The sequence below is a fragment of the Podarcis bocagei genome (genome assembly GCF_964188305.1).
Source record: "Podarcis bocagei genome assembly, chromosome: 12".
Lineage (NCBI taxonomy): Eukaryota > Metazoa > Chordata > Lepidosauria > Squamata > Lacertidae > Podarcis > Podarcis bocagei.
In genome coordinates, this window is record NC_138137.1 from 55,862,263 (window position 1) to 55,868,041 (window position 5,779).

General features: G+C 50.9%; 1 long non-coding RNA gene across 1 annotated transcript; it reads left to right on the forward strand.

Annotated features, from left to right (window-relative positions):
• Positions 1 to 516: 516 nt before the first annotated feature.
• On the forward strand, positions 517 to 2,154 carry LOC308569798. The gene is made up of 2 exons (XR_014000864.1): positions 517 to 1,018; positions 1,446 to 2,154. It is a non-coding gene; the product is annotated as an uncharacterized lncRNA (long non-coding RNA).
• The last annotated feature ends 3,625 nt before the right edge of the window (positions 2,155 to 5,779 follow it).

The window sequence follows — 5,779 nt, forward strand, 5'->3', positions numbered from 1 at the left end:
TGGCTTTGTGAGAAACGCACCTCAGAGTTTAGGCAGCTGCCTAAACTTTGCAAAAAGTAGCCCGGTTGAATTGATAACTCTTCCGACAAGGGTTTTAAAACGCTAGGAGCGAAACTTTTGTGTTGCGCAGAGCTCTTTTTCGGACATTGTTTTTTTTTCGAAAGGGGGGCGATGAATGTCCAGAGCAGCTGATGTGTGCTAAACCATAGGAGAAATGTAAAAAGCAGACATTATATTGATGTGTTACACACACATACACTCAGTCCAAAAACAACAACGACAACAACTGTTAGGAGGGTTGTGTGGGGTAGATCAGAATGCTTTATCAAAGTAAGAAGAGTTAAGTACATCTCAGAGGCTGTACTGCTGCAGAAACGCCCCTCTCAAGTTCATGAAGCCTAGTTTGCAGTGCTTTTATTATGTTGGAAGCAGACCAGAGTGGCTGGGGCAGCCCAGTAAGAAGGGCAGGGTATAGATAATAAAATTATTATTATTAGTAGTAGTAGTATAGATTCTAAGCCACCCAGGTTCCTTTTTGTTGATGCATATGGAACGCTTCCTTATGCATCAGTAACAAAGAATATTGTGCTGGCTTGAAGACTAAAGGCATTTATTGCGGCTGAAACCTTTGTCAGGTGTATGAAATGGCCCCCTTGACATGTAGGCTATGTACCTGCATCTGAAAAAGGCACACCCACTGATGTGATCCCTTCGTATAACTCTTGACCCACAAGCCCCCAATACGCCACACAATAAAGGTGTTAACGACAGATCCACATCCTGCATTTAAAGTGCATGTGATGCGCATTTAAAGCGCATCTCTCCCCCCCCCCCCCAAGAATCCTGGGAACTAGCTTGTTAAGGATGCCGGGAATTGCAGCAGCTCTGTGAGTGGGGAAACTACCACTACAGTAGTTATTTATAATAAAAACAAATAGACACGTACAGTACTTTAAATGTGCATTGGGTGTCCTTTAAATGTTTGGTGTGGATCTGCAATTGGTCTCAGTGGCGTAGCGTGGGGGGTGCAAGGGGGGCCGGCCGCACCGGGCGCAACATCTGGGGGGGCGCGCTCGCCGCCTCCGGAGTCGCCGAAGAGCCTCGGGCGCAGGCTGTAGCAGAGCCCCATGTCTCGAGGAACCGACAAGCTGGCAGCGGCTCTCAGCGCTCGCCGCGGTCCCCGCGTGTCAGAGCCGCGGAGGGCGCGCCAGGCAGCCCCTCCTCACAGCCCCGCCGCCACTGCTGCAGCTGCTGGGCCATGTTGCATTTTCCTCGCCTCTCTGCCCTCCTCCGGGCAAGCGGCGTCGTTTGGGCGGCAGCGCTAGCGGCAACTCGCCTCAGATCACCTGACGCGGCAGGTTAGGGGTTAGGGGGTGCAAATTACTTGCCTTGCCCCGGGTGCTGACAACCCACGCTACGCCGCTGATTGGTCTTTAAAGGAGCAGGTAGTCCTTGGTTTTGCTGCAGCAGGGTTACTCGGTTACCTGTCCCAGCCCAAAGCGTGTTGTCTCCTTTCACTTACATGGCAAAGTACTGTAAAGAGGGTCTTGCCTAATGTTCGTTCCCTAAGGTTTGCAAAAGATCACTGGATCGCCAGCTCCTGCTGCCGTGCATATGTTGGGGCTGAACCACCCTCCCACACTGCCGCCACGACTGCTTAACTTGGGCGGAGCTGGGGCGCTAGCGAGGTGGGCGCCATGCATGTGCCAGTGAATTCGCCTCCTCCAGTCCAGCCCTCACCTCGGTGTAACCACAGAGCCTTGCCATTCTCTCCTGCCAGCCCTGTCCAGGTAAGCAGCAACGAGAAGGCAGGGTTTGGGAGAGGGCTGCTCTGTGGCTTTGCCTCAACACTAGCCGGGTCTCAACACACACAAGCAGTCGCAGCAGAAGCCTCTAGAACTGGCTGCTTGCATTTCTCTCTGCCAAGGGAGGAAGGGACTGGACCATTTTCTTAGCATTTATAAAACCAGTTTGTTAAAATCGCCCTGCCGTGCCACCAGCTGTTTGTATCTTGCCATTGGTGTTCTTTCTATCTCTACAGTATTTTTAGGTTTATATAATCTGCCAAGTATTGTAAAATGAATGAAACCGTTTTTTAAAGAGAGAGGAAGACAGTTGCGTGTAACGCCCGGACTTCTTCCCAGCTTCTCAAAACCTCGTTTTACTTGGTGAAATTAATTTATTCCGTTGCTTTGTGTCCCGGATGACCTCTGTCCCCCGCTAAGCTTTGCTCACCTGGGTATCCAGGATGTGGTAAGCAGGGTGTGTCTCCCTGCGAGTGTCTCGTATTCCTCCTTAGGAGTTGCAGTGCACTAAAAATGTGAAAAAGCAGGGAGGGGGCGGCTGCTCGCTGCCTTTTGCAGGTAGCGAGTGGGTAGCCATGTGATCTCTCATGCTATTGCCGCTTGCACAGACAGGTGAGTCGTGGCACAGGGCAAGAAGATGAAGAGTTTGGATTTGATATCCCGCTTTATCACTACCCCAAGGAGTCTCAAAGCGGCTAACATTCTCCTTTCCCTTCCTCGCCCACAACAAACACTCTGTGAGGTGAGTGGGGCTGAGAGACTTCAGAGAAGTGTGACTGGCCCAAGGTCACCCAGCAGCTGCATGTGGAGGAGCGGGGAAGCGAACCCGGTTCCCCAGATTACGAGACTACCGCTCCTAACCACTACACCACACTGCTTTCCTCCTTGCTGTGGCTGGTGGAGAGCAGTAGTCAGGGAGGGGCAACCTCAGGCCAGGGACTAGCCAGGCGTTTTTGGCCCTTGGAAATCTCTCCAGGCCACACACCCCACTGACGCCTGCTTCACTCTTCGAGGGTCTTTGCCTTGCTGGAATGTTTCCTTGGGCTCTGGTTCCTGCACTGCGGGGCTTGGACTATATGGGCCTCGCAGTCCCTTCCAACTCTATTATTCTGTTCTTAGCCTCATGCAGGCCTGGATGGAGACTTCTCAGGACACTTCCCTAAAGCAGGCTCAGAGTCTTTTGTCTTTGTTATTACAGTGGTACCTCGGGTTAAGAACTTAATTCATTCTGGAGGTCCGTTCTTAACCTGAAACTGTTCTTAACCTGAAGCACCACTTTAGCTAATGGGACCTCCCGCTGCCACCACGTGATTTCTGTTCTCATCCTGAAGCAAAGTTCTTAACCCGAGGTACTATTTCTGGGTTAGCAGAGTCTGTAACCTGAAGCGTCTGTAACCTGAAGCGTCTGTAACGCAAGGCATCACTGTATTTGAAGCTTAGATTTAAAAAGAAGAAGAAGATTGCAGCCTTCTGAAGAAAAGCATTTCTCTGCCACTGTTGCCTCTGGTTCTGCCTGCTACTGGTATGTGTGGCTGCTCAGAAGGAAATGTGGTCCTTGGGCGCAAAAAATATCCCCATCTCTGTGGTAGTAGTAAAGGTAAAGGTACCCCTGACCGTTAGGTCCAGTCGCAGACGACTCTGAGGTTGCGTGATCATCTTGGTCTATAGGCCGAGGGAGCCGGTGTTTTGTCTGCAGACAGCTTCCGGGTCATGTGGCCAGCATGACTAAGCCGCTTCTGGCAAACCAGAGCAGCGCACGGAAACACCATTTACCTTCCTGCCAGAGTGGTATCTATTTATCTACTTGCACTTTTTGGCCTGCTTTTGAACTGCTAGGTTGGCAGGAGCAGGGACCGAGCAACGGGAACTCACCCCGTCATGGGGATTCAAACCGCCGACCTTCTGGTCGGCAAGCCCTAGGTTCTGTGGTTTAGACCACAGCACCACCCGCGTCCCTTAGTAGTAGTAGTGGACTGCAGCTCCCATCAGGCCCAGCCAGCGTGGAAACCAGCCAGAGATATTGGGAGTTGCAAACCAACTAACTTGGGAGGTGCCCCACATTGGCTAACCCTGCTTAAGGTAGAGGTAAAAGGACCCCTAACCATTAGGTCCAGTCGTGGCCAACTCTGGGGTTGCGGCGCTCATCTCGCTTTATTGGCCGAGGGAGCTGGCGTACAGCCTCCAGGTCATGGGGCCAGCATGACTAAGCCCCTTCTGGCGAACCAGAGCAGCGCACGGAAATGCCGTTTACCTTCCCGCCGGAGGTACCTACTTATCTACTTGCACTTTGATGTGCTTTTGAACTGCTAGGTTGGCAGGAGCAGGGACCGAGCAACGGAAGCTCACCCCATCACGGGGATTAGAACTGCCGACCTTCTGATTGGCAAGTCCTAGGCTCTGTGGTTTAACCCACAGCGCCACCCGCGTCCCTTCTTTACCTGCTTAATTGAGAGTGAATCTTATTGAGCTCAGTAGACTTGTATAGGATTGTACTGGCAACCTCCTCGTGAGCCCCGGCCACACCCTGCATTTTGAAGCCCTCTCACGCCACTTTGGCACTCGTGGATTTCCTCAAAGAATTGTGGGAAGTAGTTTGTTGAGGGTGCTGGGAACTGTAGCTCTGTAAGGTGTCTCAACAACTCCCAGCACTCTTCACCAACTGCAGTTCTCATCAGGATTCTTTGCAGGGAAGCCGTTAGCACTTAACTTTTCCCAACTCGCCACTGAGCCTGGGAAAAGGTGAGGTGGGTGGTGGGAAGGACTTGGAAAGGACAAGATATCTTTACTGGGGCATGGTGGTGGTGACTGGAAAAAGCCCTGCTTTTTGAGCCTTCGTGAAATTGGTACCTATTTTCATTGCTCAGTCTTGGGTACCTTCTGCAGTTTAGTTGGGATGCACTTTTGAGGAAGAGAATGTGTTTTTTAAAAAAACAAACTGCCCAATTACTTTACAAGGGGATGCTTGCAGGGGCTGTAAATGCATGGAATGGGCTTCTCTCTTAAAAACATATTTCTTTGGCTTCACTCGGGGTGTCTTTGGGGCCCTGAGTTTCCTGAGAAAGGAAATGGGGGCGAGGTGGAAAAACCCTCTTGAAGGACAAACAATAGCTCAATAAACCCTAACCCTGCATAACAAAAGCAGGGTGAAGGAAGGATCCCTCTCACCTATGTGTTAAGTAGCGGGGTCACCAGTGGGAAACAAGCTTTATGGGCCCTGCCTGGGAGTTATAAGCCCCTGGGCAGAGAGAGAGAGAAGCCAAGCCTTTAGCTGCGGGAAAAGAAACAGCCACTGTGAAATCACAGCCCTTGTAAAAGTGCAGAAACGGAAGCGGCACACATACTTTGGAAGTTGGGTGATGAGGGCTGAGCTGAGTTCACAGAACTGGAGAGTTGGAAGGGAACCCAAAGGCCATCTAGCCCAACCCCCGGCAATGCAGGAATCTCAGTGTAGATTTCTGCTTTCTAGTCTAACCAGAGCAGGTAGACTCAGGTAGGTAGCCGTGTTGGTCTGACGCAGTCGAAATAAATAGAAAATTCAAAAATTGTCCAGTAGCCCCTTAGATACCAACTAAGTTTGTTCTGGGTACAGTGGATGCTCAGGTTGCGAACATGATCCATGCGGGATGCATGTTCACAACCCGCAGCGTTTGCAACCCACAGTGGCGCATCTGCACACGCGCAGGTTGCGATGCGGCACTTCTGCACATGCGCAAAAGCGATTTAGCGCTTCTGCGCATGCGTGACTGCTGAAACCTAGAAATAACCTGTTCCGGTACTTCCGGGGTTCGGTGGGTCTGTAACCTGAAAAAACGCAACCTGAAGTGTCTGTAACCCGAGGTATGACTGTATAAGCTTTCATGTGCATGCACACTTCTTCAGGCACACGAAAGCTTATACCCAGAACAAACCTAGTTGGTCTCTAAGGTGCTACTGGATAATTTTTAAATTATTTTATTCAGAGCAGGACAGTTCAC